Consider the following 15,967-nt stretch of genomic DNA (forward strand, 5'->3'; position numbering starts at 1 on the left):
CATCTGCTAAGCTCTGAGAATTACCCAAAAGCCTTGGCTATAGAGAATCATTAAACTAATTAGTCACTTTTAATTTAATATTTTCTATTGCATGGCATACACCATGCAGCAGAGGTTAATTTTACACTGTGCAAATAATGGATACAAAAACCAAAGAAAGTGTCATCTCTTTACAGGTTTTGAAATATTTAAATGTTGCCATTTATATAGCAGTAGTGCAGCAGTTCTTTGTAAGCGCTTGACTCATCATATTTTAATGCAGGAATGTTAGGAGAACGCAGGCAAAGTTCACATCCTGATTGGGAACTTATGAATAACATTTGTGGGTTTATGAGATTATTTTCAGCAGATTGTTGCACAATAAATCATGTGTTGCTAAAATATGCGGTTTTTCTACAATAACAACTAGTCATCATGGCTAACCGGTGTAGCAGTGACACAGATATTGTGTTTTGTGGCTTCAGCAATTTGGGAAAATTTGTTTTAGATGTTGCCATGGCTGGCTGTCTTCATGTGAGCAACTATTACTACTCATTTATTTAAAAAAAAAAAAAAAAAAAGGTTTCATTAACTTGAATTTACAGACAGACTGAGAGTCTGTTCTTTATTCAGCAAAGTTGCTCACAGTGGGTAGAGAATCCAGAAATTTGACTCAAGTAAGAGTAGAAATACGTCATAATAAAATCACTCAAGCAGAAGTAAAAAGTAGAGCATAGTAAAAATACTCCTAAAAGTAAATAATTTTTGTAAAATATTACTCAAGTAAATGTAATACTGTAAACGTAACAAATAGTGACTATCCAACTCCGGTTGGAGGATGTGGGAACTTCAGTTTTCCAATTTGATTATAAAACAGCAAACTATAAAATCACCACCAACCAACCTCAGCATTCATCATACATGAGACAATGACATTGTAGGAGACTTTTGGCTAAAGAGCAGTCTAATGTGCTCGAGGTGAAACAATTTGTATTTTCCTCTGTGTTTTTATTCACGTTTGTCCTAAAGAGGTCTTCACCTCTAAACTATGAGCTGCTCATCCGGATATCTTAGAAACAAACAAACAAACAAAAAAACAGATTTAAGTTGGACAAGATCAGGGCGGAGTAGATTTCCCAGATTTGGTTTCAACAGAGTATCTTGCTGGGACCTGCACTGCACAACTCCCAGGAGTGATAACAAGGCGAGGTCCAGCGGAACCAGTTGGCCCACCCAAAACATGCCACCTCCTGTGGCCTGTGAGGTCTGCTGGATCTCTGGATGATCTAATGTCTGTTTTGAACACTCCTCTTTTTAAGCAGGGACATGATTCCAGAGCGCATCATCGTTATGCCAGCCTTTGTGTTCTGACGTCACTGCTCAAGTCGGTGCCGTTAGGATGTGATATATGGATGTTTTTGCAAGTATTTCACCACCTCATGTTCTTTAAATAACATACTTTGATTCATCAGACCTGGACGGCGAACGTGCATGGAAAGAAATCAAGTCAGATTTTTTTTTGAAAAAAGAAAAATGTCAGTAAAGAGGAGAAACAGATTTTTACCAATACAAATTTCTGAAGATGATCAATATTCTGGCTCAAAAAGAGAAAATTATTGCTTTCCTTTTGAAAGAGTTCACAAATCGGTAAAGTTGTTAGAAATTCAAGACTTTTCGTCGTAATGTTTTATCTTAATAGATAACTTTTTTTTTTTTGCAATTAATTTTGTTTTCACAAGTCAATTACCACCTTTACAAATCACAAACTCTAAACAGTCTGGCATAATTCGCTACATGCTTGTGCTAATGCTAAAAATGACATTTTCATTTTGAAAGTAGATTAAAGGAGCTCTGGTTCAAGCACTTTATTTATATTTGAAATTGGAAGCGATCAAATACAGACCAGACAAATAATCCCTTTAATTCAGTTCACATCCGAAACCAAAACTTCAGCGCGGAGTGACTGGACGCAAACAAGCAATAAAAAGCTAATTTGACAGACTGACAGACTACTTTTTTGTTTGGCGGCGCCTCCATGTCACCCACCTGGCCCGCATAGCTTCGGGTCAGCAGGGCCGCATATGAAAAACATATGGAAAACAGCCACTGCTCTCCTATAAGAACCGAGCTTTGTTTCTCCAAACTGGGGATGTTCAGAGACTGCTTGTAAGATACTAACTATTAATAACCACTCCACTGATCCCAAAAATAATAATTTCAGAATCAGCTTTATTTGCAAAGTTTGTGTACACAAATTAAAACACTAAAAAAAAAAAAAAAAAATATATATATATATATATATATATATATATATATATATATATATATATATATACACGAGCCGTAAGGAAGGAGGCAGAGGACTAGTGAGTGTGAGAGCCACTGTCCAGGATGAAACATCTAAGATCCATAAATACATCAAGGACAAAGCCTCAACGGACGATGTGCTCAGCGAATGTCTCAGGCAATGGGGAACAGAGGACGAGGTGCTGGAGGAACCATCATGGGAAGACAAGCCCCTACATGGGATGTACCACCGACAAATAACTGAAGTGGCTGATATCAGGAAATCCTACCAATGGCTGGAGAAAGCTGGACTCAAGGACAGCACGGAGGCCCTCATCCTGGCCGCCCAGGAACAGGCCCTAAACACCAGAGCAATAGAGGCTCAGATCTACCACACCAGACAAGACCCAAGGTGTAGGTTGTGCAAGGAGGCCTCTGAGACAGTCCAGCACATAACAGCAGGGTGCAAGATGCTGGCAGGGAAAGCGTACATGGAACGACATAACCAAGTGGCGGGCATAGTGTACAGGAACATCTGTGCAGAATATGGACTGGAAGCCCCGAGGTCAAAATGGGGGACACCCCCAAAGGTGGTGGAGAATGACCGAGCTAAGATCCTGTGGGACTTCCAGATCCAGACAGACAAGATGGTAATGTCGAACCAACCGGACATTGTGGTGGTGGATAAAGAACAGAGGAAAGCCGTTGTGGTGGATGTAGCAATACCAAGTGACCACAACATCAGGAAAAAGGAGCATGAGAAACTGGAGAAATACCAGGGCCTCAGAGAGGAACTGGAGAAGGCCTGGAAGGTGAAGACCACAGTGGTGCCTGTGGTCATCGGGGCCCTCGGGGCAGTCACCCCCAAACTGGAGCAGTGGCTCAAACAGATCCCAGGAACAACATCAGACATCTCAGTCCAGAAATGTGCAGTTCTAGGCACAGCCAAGATACTGCGCAGAACCCTCAAGCTCCCAGGCCTCTGGTAGAGGACCCGAGCTCAGAGGATGAAAGAGACCACCCACGGAGGGTGAGAGGGGAATTTTTATATATATATATATATATATATATATATATATATATATATATATATATATATATATATATATATATATATATATATATATATATATATATATATATACCTTAAATGAGAAACTTAAAGATAAATATAAAATACAAACACATTTATACCTAGATATGTATACATTAGTGTTGGCAGCATATAAATAAGGATCTCGGTGTGATGAAGTTAATGCTGAGCTGTTCGTCACTTACAGGCTAGAAACGGGCATAAACTGTGTGTTAGATCTTACAGGGGGGTTTACCTAGACCCAGAATAAATCCAGCCTCTTCAAATAATAATAAAAAAAAAAAATCTTTTGATAGTGAAAAGCAGACTTAGTCACGATTCAGAAAGTGATTCAGTTCAACCATCTTCTATATAACACTCGGGGCTTGTTTTGCTCGCACCGTGCGGGCTATAATTGGATCATTGCTCATTCTTTGTGAGGTTGTGGTTGGTTGGAACCATTGTTTCTCTTAGAAGAAGTAAACCGTGGGACCAAAGCATGCAGCTTGATGGAAATACTGAAGAGTCTCCTTCTTGTGTTGACATGGCGCAGCTGAGGGAGTAAACAGAGAGTTCACGTTGGGCGAAATTAAGAAGAGCGAGCTATTATTGGACTCGCAGTTGATTTTAAAGGTGGAGGTGAGCAGTCATTGGCCACTTTGTCCGTATCTGATCACAGCAGCAGCAGCAGCAGCAGCGGTGGAGTTGAGCTCTTCCTTTCACAGCAGCAGCAGCAGCAGAGAGCTTATTTCCATCTGAGCTCAACCCGCCCACCTCCGCTCTCTGTCTGCCTCTCTGGGCGACAGTTTCTCTCCGTTTCGGTCTGTCTCCACCTCACTCTGCGGCTCAGAGAGACGGGGCTCAACAGCCGCCGAGTCCGACCGGCTTTATTCTAACACCTGCTACTCCTCGAGTCGGATACATGGAGACAACCTGAGCGTAAAAAACTTTTTTCCCCCCTCCTCCTCCTTCTTCTTCTTCTTTTTCTTTTCTGCGGAGCGCGCGCGCTTCTTTGGTTGTCTTTCTCAAGAAACTACCAGAACATCTGTTTGATTTCCGGCGGACCTTTGGATCATCATTTCAGGTGAGAAAAGCTGACCCCGCGGGTCTCTACGTGTGTCCGTGTCTGAATTTAAATGCCATCAGTCGGGGGGGTCATGAGTGGAGAACCGAGGCGCACAGGCTCTCTCTCACTCCACAGGCTAAACGTGTCGTCGAAAGCAGAGCTGTGTTTTACCCGTAACGATACGAAGTTGCTTATAACCTGCTTATATGGACTAGAAAGGTCCAAGTCTGCCTCTGTTCCCTCGCCTCTGACATGCTCTTGGCTCAAGCCGGAGGAGAGAGTTTAGTTTCTTTGTCATCACTAAGTCTTTATCAGCCCTCATGAAAATGCTTGGGATTCCAGCAGCAGGTGCAGCGGATAATGGGAACCAGTAAGCCTGGGAATCAGAGAGAGGCAGTCGGGGGGAAGGGGGTTAAATCAAGCACATGAGCTAAATCAATCATCTGCAGCACTATGACTTCCACTGCCTGGCAAAGGTATTCACATACCTTGAACCTTTAGACATTTTGACTTTCTACCTACTTTGTGTCATATTTGGATTTGATGTGGCAGACCAATGCAAAGTAATGTGTTTTTTTCTCTCAGATTGGACAACAATACATGGATTTTCAAACATTTTTACAATCAAAATTGGAAAGTGTTGCATTTACATTCACGTTTCAATCTGTTTTGCATATCAAGAGACTGAAATGTCTGAAGCTCAGTCAGATTGGATGGAGAGAGGCAGAAAACAGCAGTTTTTAAGCTCAATTGGATTTAGGTCTGGACTTTGACTGGGCCATTCTAATACACACACACACACACACACACACACACGCACACACACACACACACACACACACACACACATCTGCTTTTACCTAAACCATTCTCTTTCTTGTACTACTTTGTATTTATCTCAGTATTATTGATATTAACAAACCTCATTGTGCTTCAATATTCAGCTGGATTTATGCTGAATTTAACCACTTTTTGGGGAGTAGGTGTCATGTGAGAGCAGTTGGCTACACTTGTTTTTATTTAGAAGGAATCAGAGAAAAGGTGGGTTGAGTATAAATGCAGGCTATTTCAAGTTACTGAAAGTTGTTCACAAGTATGCACTACTTTCTGTTTTAATGTGTGTGCACAACCCAAGAGGAGTCTGTGCATGCTCCAAAATCCGTCAGAGGCTCATTATGTTGGTCATAATTTCAAACCTTTCCGCATATTTGCAGAATTGAACCCGAACTGCGTTGTGGTTTACACGGCACCTGTCTGCTGTTCACTGTTTTTTTTTTTTTCTCTTTTTTTTTTTCTTTTGTTTGTTTTAATGCAAATTATTTCAGCTTTTTCAAATAATGGTTGTCAGAGCCGAACCTCTGGCCCCCTTTTGCTCTTTCTGTCGACACAATAGGAACACATGTATCAAGTTCCTGCAGGCTTCGGCTCTGCGGCTGGACAATGAAGCCTTTATGACAATTTGTACACCTGAACCAATCATATCTGCCTGCATCAGAGCACCAGACCGGTGCGCTGATGGCGAACCCCCAGAAGCCCCGGGCCCGCGGCTCTGGAGGTTTGGCTCGGATTGGGATTGACAGGAAGGTCCAGCAGTAGGATTGATTTCGATGTTTGATCGCACAAGTGAGTGGGGGAACAAAACTGCTCGACAGCTCGCAGACAAAACAGATGCCAGTTGTTCACACTGTAAATTATTCACTCGTGAGGCTTGAGTGAGTTTCTTTGCGGCAATAAAAACAGTGAAAGTGTGAAGAAAGGATTTATGAAATCGACTTGCTTAGCTTTGGTTACAGATGTCATTCAAGTTGGTCATTTATAGTAGTTAGCTTTTTTTTTTTTATTTCTCAGTGTGTTGAAGTGCGGTGATGCAATAAAGCAGGCAAGAATATGCTTCCAGTATGAGCTCCTGACATGCCGCAAGTAAACACAGTAAGCAAAACCTTCCTCTAAAACAGGGCTGTCAAACCCATTTTCATTTCGGGCCTTATTAAAAATATGAATGTTCTTAAAGGGCCGGTTATGTCAGGATATATTGATAAAACCAATTAAACTGTTAAAATATCAATAATTAGCAGTTTCTCCTTGATTTAGTGTTTTTTTACAATCAAAATTACAGATTTTGTGGTGCCAATTTAGAAATATTAGTAAAGAATTGTTATAATATTTGCACTAATGTTAAGTATAACTTTTTATTACTCACTGTATCAGTTATGGACTATAACTTGACATCAAATAAAGTTGAGGCAGCTGTCACTTAAGCTAATTCTTTTTTTTTTTTACCAATTTTGAGAAAATTTGGAGTAAAATCAGAAAGAAATGTTGATTTTGTGTGAATTTTGCAGATTTGTGAAGAACTGGAAAAACCTATTGATGTAATTTGGAGTCTAGAGGGCCACATAAAGAGCTACACCAGGCCAGATTTGGCTCCCGGGCCTTGAGTTTGACACATGTGCTCCAAACAAAGGTTCATTAGTTTACATTTGTAATACGGAGAAATTACAATTTCATTGAAATATCCGTATTTCAATTGATTTTACAGAGACGGCTTGTCTGTGCAAGATATGCGAAATCCTGTGATTTTATCATGATTGTTTTGTGGTATTCATGGTGGGGATGATAAAAGTAATCTTAGTAGAAAATGATCAGATTCGACACTCATGCTGTGACTCTGTGTACAGGCTGCAGCGCCTCTTGCCTTAAAGTTAGTCACTCATCATCAAATCATTATAACCATTACGTTTATCTCTCCAACTGTGCTGCTAAAGTGTACAAAAAGATGGAGTTCAATCACTTTTTGAAAGCAGCATTCATTGACGCTGTCATTGAACCCGCCGTGGAAAAGTTGTTTCAACTTTTCCAAGTAGCAATTATCAACACAGTTTGGGGAGTTTTCAAATATTATTGATATAATCATCAGCTTTGTTAAAGACACAAATAGGTCCATAGAGAAAGAATACAATAAAAAAAAAACACCTAATTATTTTGATAACTTTTTGATCCTCACTTCTGTTGTTTCCCACGTTTTTGACAGAAACACCTCAGTGTTTCTGTCAAAGTGAGCTCTGTCTTTATCAGGAAAAGTAAGTCTACATTCTTACTATGAATGTGTTTGCTTATTGTATTTGTATTTGTGTTTCATTGTCTCATTGAAAGGACGTAGGTTTTGAGTTGCCCCGTTGTTTTGATGCAGTGGTAAATGACGGCTTCATAAAGTTTTAAGGAAGCCTTCAGCTCTCGCATGTCATTTGTGTGGCATCATTTTGGGTATGTGGTTAGAGAACAAAAACAAAAACACACTGACACGGTGACAGACGAGCAAAAAGACCATCTTAGTATTGAAGATTATAACCTTTGGTCCAGTCATGTGTTTGAAAACTGTATCTGTATACAAAAATATTGTTTAAATTTCGTCTTTATCTTTCATCTTCCGTTCTCCTGGTACATGATGAACAGAATATTGTTCAACCCAAGTAAGGAAGAAAAAAAAACTTTCCGGTGAAAATCTTTTTATTCCAAACGTAAACAAAAATTCACCAAAATTGTAAAAAAAAAAAACACACACAAAAAAAACAAACTACTACTAAAAATTTAAATTAATGTCAGTATGTAATAAAATACTCATAGTTCAGTAATTGATTAATACAAGAAAAAAAATCACGCTATAATGTTTGTTCAGTAATTTAAAACAAAAGTGTAAAATAGGAATTAATTGGAAAAAAGTTAGTTAATTCTAATCCTGTTAAACATTTATATAACAATACATAATCTAGTTATTGTTTTTATTTTAAAACACAATTAATTAGATTACTTAGACTTAAGCTGATTAGTTTGTAGGGATGTCTACCTGATTATCGGGCCTTACGGCTTACAAACTTTAGTTTAACACAATGTTGAGTTTACAGTAAAGATGAGTGGAAATTTTTATGTTTCTACCCCAGAGAAATGTGCAGTAGCTTTTTTTTCCTCCCCTTTTAAGCCAGATGACAAGCAGTGTGCAGCAACAGGTCGGGGAGGGGCAAATGTGCTTTTCTCGATGCTCTGCACGAACACAGTAAGGCGACTCCTCCGACATCTAAAGCTAAATGTTTGCAATTTGTAAACCGTAACTTGGGATTCCTTGTTACCCAATGATCTGGTAGGTAATGATATGCACATCTTTTCATAAATAACGGTGCTGTTTTATTCTTTAAAGGTCATATTGGTCCTTATTGACAATACATTGTTCACCAGGTGTTCTGGGCTCCCGTTTTCTAGTCCTATTTTAACTTGAACGGATCTAACGAGTGGCTGTTGCTCCGTCATAAAAGACGGCTAGACTCATTAAACTCATGTGTTCAGAACTGAGAAATTATGACTTTGCCTCATAATTTCCCTGATTATCTGCGTGACTGGGATTAGTAGAGCGGTGGAGCAAGGCAAATTTAGCCTATGTGGTAGCTCTGATTTGAGAGCACGCAGTGAAACAAGCGCACTTTGCTGCTTTTCCGACTTGGAGCCTGTAGAAAAAGTTGAATTTGTCCAACATTTAGAGTAATATTGTCACATGTAACGCATCTGACTCATGTACATTCGCAATAACAAAGATGGGCAAAATCTGAATTGAGCACTCTGAAGCCTGCTTTCATTTCAGTTTAACAAAGGGAGTTCACTAAAGGCTAACTGTGTAAACTCAACAATATACAGCCAGTTAGTAATTCTGCATATTATAAAGACGCAAAATATGTAAAATCACTCTTGTCTTTTTTTTCACCTCCCTAAATTTGCACATATGTTCATTTGCATAGTAAAAAGAAGATTTATTCTGACTTCCCCAAAATTGCAAAAAAAAAAAAAAAAATTCATAAGTCTTCACTTGCATCTGTCAGGTCACAAATAGATAAATAAATAAATAAATATCTTGCAACATTCACCCGAGGTGGAGTTGGAAATTCAAAGGCAAAATGATGTTGAAGTAACTCGAGTTATGAGAAAAAGAGGGTGGAAACGATGAGTTTGCTAAGTGCATCTTGCAGGTTGCTTGTCTGCATTGCTGCATGTGTCTGTGTGTTGCTTTGATCAAAAAAAAGATGGGTAAAAATGAAAGGTCTAGATTGTGTGTGTGTGTTGCCCTGAAAAAAAAGAAAAAAGCACAGTCGTATACATACAAGGGCTTGAGTGAACGGGCTTAAATAAGAATAGAGGAAGAGAGCTGCGACACACATCTGGTTTGAAAAGGAGGAAGCAAGGATCAGCTTTCTCGGTAACAAAGTCCAAAATAGGAGAACAGAGAAGAGGAAACATGTGTGGTTACTTATGGGGGGTCTGTGTTGTGATGTGTTCATGTGCACTTGCGCTTGTGCAGGAATTGCATCTGGCTGCGTGCTGCTGGTCTGAGTGTTTGCGGTTTTGTCATCTGTCTGCATCGACTTGAGGCAACAACGCATGCAAGGCTGCAAACTACAAACAATGGCTTCCAATGCGGAGCTGGGGTCGTGGGGTCAATTAGTCGCTGCTCCGGCGTTTGTTGCATAACCCCAGTTTAAACCAGGATGTGCCATTCAAATGCGGCACGAAAGCGCAAGCCGGAGCTCATTCACAGGCCATGAAGAGTGTGTGATTGTGTGTGTTTACCTGTGCTGGGACATCGGGCAGTCTTGATTTGCGTAACTGTTGGCTACAGGTCACAAAGCAGGATTGTGGAGTGACACCTACAAACCTGAAGGTATGCAAATGCTTTGCGATGCAGGCACGGTGTGTTGGTGTTGATGTGTGTGTTAATGTTTGAAAGAGGGTGGGGGCAATGGAACGCAAGGGGGAGTGAGGAGATGACAGGGGAGTACAAAAATGACAAGCATGCAGGATAAGAAACTGCATGAAAACAATGTTTTATGGTGAAATGTGTCAGGTTGAGTTTGCGTAGCTACGCGTCACGATTCTTCATGTTTCTGTGCCTTGGGTTTTACATATCAGGACCTAATAAAAATAAACTATCTGGTCTTCAACAGTTCTACATCGTTTAAATTCAACCTTAGTTGTGGAAAAACAGATGTCACTTTGTCGTTGTTCAATTATCTGAAATGGAAAATTGGCAAGTGTCGGCATGTGTAAAGCAGAGAAGGCATCAGCAGATTGCAGGTCTGGAGCATACAGGTGTGTTAACACAACGCCAAACAGGAACGCAATCTGCAGTGAACTGGGAAAAGCTGTCAAATAATTCAGGAAGAGTTGTAAAGCCATTTCCAAACAATCCCAATCTCTCCGTGGGAAACTAATCGAGTGGAAATATTTAAGGTCGCCACTCCTGGGTAGCCAGGAGTGGACATCCAACACGTTTCTCCCCTGCGTCAGATCACACAAGAGAATATGGCAGAACAAGATTGCATCTTGGTTAATGCAATGTCTTTTGGATTAGATGAGAGCTAATTAATAAAACGTGGCATTAAACTAAGTTTAATCCAGGATGACCTGATATTTTAAGGCATTGAATCCCCTTTACCTGTCGGCTCGTTGTATCAGAGACTGATACCAGTTTACAAGCATGGTGGTGATAAAGTGGTAAAGATAGGCGTCTTGCAGTTACTGAGTTGACCATAAACTCCTCTGTGTAGAAACGTATTCCAGATTCAAATGTGAGGCAATCCGTTCCGGTTCCAGAGTAAAAAGGTTGGAAGAACCTGGACGATAACCTCCGGTACAGAGACGGCAGCATATCTGCAACCAAATGTCTGAAATACCTCGGCCAAATCGAAAAGCTATCAGATGTTTGAGTTGTGGATAAATGAATCGCAGCATTGATGAACTGCGAGAAGTCTTGGCAAGACTTCCTTTACTACATTGATGGACTGTCGTTCTTGTCCTCCACGCTGTGTTGAATTAATATTTATTGGTCCGGCATGTGTCACACATTTTTCTCCTCTTGAGGTTAGATTAAATGATTTTAAAACCTGGTAAAGTCCCACAGATTCAGTTTTTTCTTCTCCATACTCTTAATGTGTTGCACCATGGGCTCGCTTCCTTTTTGTCTGTTTTCACTGTGACATGATTGATGTCTGGTGTAAAAGTGAAGCCGAAACAGATTTTACTCAACGGTGTCGGCTTGTTTGCGGATTGCTTTTGGCAGCAACTCAGCCCGTGTGATATCCTGCCTCGGGCTGCCTCGTCTGGCATCAACCACAGTCTCAACTATTAAGTTGAACTCTACAAATAGAAAACCGTTACAATGGAAATTTGGAGGTGACAATTTGACAGCGCAAAAATGGAAACAAAATTCTCACTTTATCTTTGTTTTGCTTAGTGTCAAGCTGTTGCATACACTTTCCAAATTAGTCAGAAACACATGTGTTGCCTGGTGGTTATATCTGCAGAGTATCACATCAGCAGCCAGAGTTTGAGTCCTTCCACACCCAAATGTCAGGTTTCAACTTTACTGTCACCTATCATTGTTTAGCTTTAGGTGTTAAAAATATATGATGGACCTGGTCTGTGGGTTTTGGTTTGACCTTTATTCTTTGATTCTGCATCTTGATGTTGTGATTTATTTATGTCTTCTTGTTTGGTTAAATTTGCTCATTTGTGATGCTCTCCTCCACATTTGTCTCACTTTGCTTCCGTTTTATTATGTTGCATGGGTTTTGCTGTCTGCCTTGTTAGTCCCCCAATCTTAGTGTTGTACTGCTCCAGATCAGCCTTGGTTTTGGTTTGTTTTGGTCCTGTTTGCATTTTTACTCAACCCTGACTCGGCTTTGGACATGCTGAACTCGTTATTTATTTATTTATTTATTTATTTATTTATTTATTTATTTATTTATTTATTTATTTTTTGTTCTAAGAATAGTCAAGACCACAGCTGCAACATACTTTTTATAGAGCAAATTAATGTGAAACTGCAGACTGCATTCAAATTGGACTAATAATGACTTCACTTTCTGGCTTTCATCTACCATCCTTGTTGCTACATCCTGGCGATGAGATGATAAGTGAAGCAGGAGCAGAGTAAATATGCCAATGTTTTGTTTTGGGGTTTTTTTATTTGTACATCATGAAGAAAGGAAGTTAAGTCTTCCATGTCCGATTCAGCTAATATACAAGCTTGGCTTCACCTAAATGTCATGCGAGAACACTTTACTGAAAAAGTTGCAGCAACAACTACATTACTGGTTTGGTCCTGTTCTAACCCCCTTCATAGTCTTGCTCTTAAGTTGGTACACTTCGGTCTTGACTCGTCCTTGGGGCACGGGCTCTTGACTACAACTAATCTTACTCTAATGACCTCACCCTATTTCTCACCTTGTATATTTGGTCTGCAGGTCTCTTCCACTAGTTCATTCCCAGCCAGATTCATCTCCATTTGCAGATCCTGCGCTGTTCCTCCACATTTTCTTAACCATCTCAGTTGTGGTACAGGCCACGTTGATTCTGCACAAGCGATTTGATTGATGCCACACTTCATTCATTCATTGATCGGCCCATTGATATACCAATAACAACATCTCAACCAGGATTTTGGATCAGACCGTAGTAGTTGGCGAGATGTTGAGCTGCAAATTAAGTATGGTCAAACATTGAGGTATGAAACCTTTGTATCAATTGTGCCGGAAGAGCGCATACAACTTCCACTGAACGGGGTACACCACAACGAACAAATATATCAATATGCTGAGAGATTTTGGAGAAACTGGCCACCCAAAGTTGCAAACACAACATAGCATCATTGCGGTATCGACCACAACTCCTGTACGTTCATAGACAGACATTAACAGTCTGTGAGACAAGTTGTTTATCTCATCCCTCCAGATCCAGACATTTTCTCTACCTGACAGGAAGAAGGAAAGTTAAAGGCTCTGTTTTTATTTTTGTTCCAGCAAAATACGGCAGCAAACATTAAACCTTATGGGCTTGTAAAGCACTAGAAGAGCCAATATTGGTTCTATACGCAATAAGAAAAAACTTAGAATCAGTTCTACATTTCACAGGAAGCCAATTTAGAGAAGTTGTAATTGGAACAGCACGATCTCTTTCAGAACTATTTTGACTAGTGAATGACCAGTCAAAATAGTTGACTGATCATTCACTATTTTTCAACTTTGTGTCTAAAATAGAGTTTTTTAAAATTCTAATTTTAGAAACACTTTGCTCAGACTTACTAAATGTGAGATTTAAAAGATGAGTTCAAGGTGACTTGCTGCAACACTGGAGAACATCCAGAACATCTTATTCTGGATGTTATGTCATCCAGAATAAGAATAAAATCAGAACTTAATCTCAAAGGATCCTAGAACAAAATGTATCATTTTTGTCCTGGTTAAATCGTAGAACATTGTTAAAAATCGAAGCTTTGAAATTTGCGAGCCAGCACAGAGTTTATCGATTTCTTCAGAAAGAATTAAAAGAAAGAATGGAATTGGTTCAAAGCCACAACCCTGTGGAACGCCACGCTAAAGAGAGTATAAATTTAGGCTGGTCTTTGATGAAGGTCGCTTAAAATAAGATCTTATCAGACATCTGTTGCCGCCTCCTCATCTCTTTCTGAATTTAGCAGAAGTAGCAGCTTCCTGGGTAACATGAATCTCTTAAAGTCATAGCCTCAGAGACATTGTTGCGTTCTGTATTCTGACATTTTTGATATTTAGGTGTAGAGAAGAAGCAATTTCTTATAACTTCCAATATATTGAAAATATGTAAAGAAACAAAATATGGTTTGTCTTGTCTAGAGAACATATAAATTAGTGACTTTCTACAGGTTCCTTCAGTGGGGTAGCAGCACCTGAAACATTCATTAATGTCCATTAATTAAAAATATTGGGGCTTCTAGGTCATAATGCATTCACAGTGCAGCCTGAAGTGACCAAATTCCGATTTTTTTGTGAAATCATTTTTTTTTTAGCGGTTGTCGTTCACACTTCCAAATAAATACGACCTGTATTTGTTCTCCAGTCTGAACGGGCAAACGACCTGAAAGTGTCCCGCATGCCCAGTAGAGGGCGTAATAACGTCACACGTACAAATTATTCTGCCAACCGCCATAAAGAAGAAGAAGTACTCGGTGTTTGCGGAAGTAAACATGGATGCTAACGGTGGAGCATAGCTTACACATTTGAAGTTGATATCCGACCGGAGCAGCATATTAACAACTTAATCCTCACTATCGTCCGCCATGGTTGTTTTTTTTCTCTCTCTCTCTTTTTCCCCCGCTGGCGAATATCAGGACGCAGAATATGGACATTTGTTGCGTATCGGTGACGTTAATGTCGGATGAACGCGACCTGGCCGTTGAGATTCAGGTCACATTTGAATCGGATACGTATCGGACATCTGGGTCGCATTCGAAAAAAAGCCGACCTGTGTTGTTCAGACTGTCATGAAAAAAATCGGATACAGGTCGCATTACATAAAAAAATAAAAATAAATAAAAATCGGAATTGGCTGACTCCACCCCGTTTCCCCGATTTCCGTTTGTCATTCTCACACAAACACGAATAATAGAGAAAAATGTACTCCATTCTTTAAGCTGTTACTGTTAAAAATAAAATTTCATTCCACAGATTTATTTTACTTCAGAACTGGAAAAATAACTCTTGTTACCTTCATTTGTCCTAAAAATGCTGTATTTATCAAATATTTACTTAAAAAAACTTTGACTTCGGAATTTAACACACTGAAATTGGGACTCTGTCCCTTTAAGAAGCTCCAGTTCTTTCGACACTGCCCTCAGCAGCAGTGCTTCTCTATTATGCCATTTACAACTGGAGCAATGGACTGATAAGTAATTTGTATGTTCAGGTGATGTGAAGTTTCAGCCGATTTTAAATAATAACTTACAATTTCAAGGAAAAATGCATGATTTACAAAGTCACCAACATTTCCCGCTGTTCTTTGATGTGGGATATCTTTGCTTAAAGGTGTTCCATGTATTTAAGCATGTGGCGTCTACGCAGGTTTCCTCATATATTCTTACCTAATCCAAGCACAGACCTGCTTGTTCTTCGCTGAGACACAGATCGAATTGTTTTCGGCAGGAGGTGATCAGATTTAACTGGTGGTGTCAGATGAAAAAGAATAAAAGTGGCAAGGACAATTTATTTCATTCGATTTGAGTCTCTCTAGATTTATAAGCATATTGTGAAGTCCATTAAGGAGGTGGTTTGAGTCAGTAGATTGGAAACAGCCCCCATCAGATTCCTGCAGCTGCTGTAGATAAGACGGAGCGCTGTGATCAAAATCTAAACTGTATCTTAAAAACTCGCTTCAGTTTTCCTTTACCACCACCTCTACAACCAAATAATAGTGATTACATCATGGGAAAGTATATGTGAACATGAAGGAAAATGACAGACATAATCTGTTTTGTGAAAATATTTGCTTATTACATCCGTTGGAGAATATTTGCATACATAATCCAAATGATTCGCTTTTTAAAAATCGACATTCTCATAGTTACTGCTGATTTTTATTCATTTTTTTACTCGGTGTGGAGGGTGGCTCTATTTCTCACACACTTCTTAGTACATTTTACCTAAATTAAAGCCCTTTCATGAAAGACTCTTTAAAGCACAATTTGCGGTTTGTGAAACTTTTTACTCATGTTG

At 39.6% G+C, this 15,967-nt stretch overlaps 1 protein-coding gene across 3 annotated transcripts in view; it reads left to right on the forward strand.

Moving 5' to 3' along the window:
• Positions 1 to 3,852: 3,852 nt before the first annotated feature.
• card11 (caspase recruitment domain family, member 11) overlaps positions 3,853 to 15,967 on the forward strand; it is a 36,412-nt gene continuing 24,297 nt past the window's right edge. Inside the window, exon 1 of one of the 3 annotated variants that reach the window (XM_088008193.1) lies at positions 3,853 to 4,421. The gene's annotated coding sequence lies outside the window, so the exon portion shown is untranslated. Of the gene's footprint in view, positions 4,422 to 6,859; positions 10,105 to 15,967 lie in introns of those variants that run through there. The other 2 variants (XM_088008196.1, XM_088008194.1) reach the window with 2 other exon arrangements.

This window comes from Poecilia mexicana, unplaced genomic scaffold (assembly GCF_051168715.1).
Source record: "Poecilia mexicana isolate PSO_F unplaced genomic scaffold, ASM5116871v1 scaffold_8, whole genome shotgun sequence".
NCBI lineage: Eukaryota > Metazoa > Chordata > Actinopteri > Cyprinodontiformes > Poeciliidae > Poecilia > Poecilia mexicana.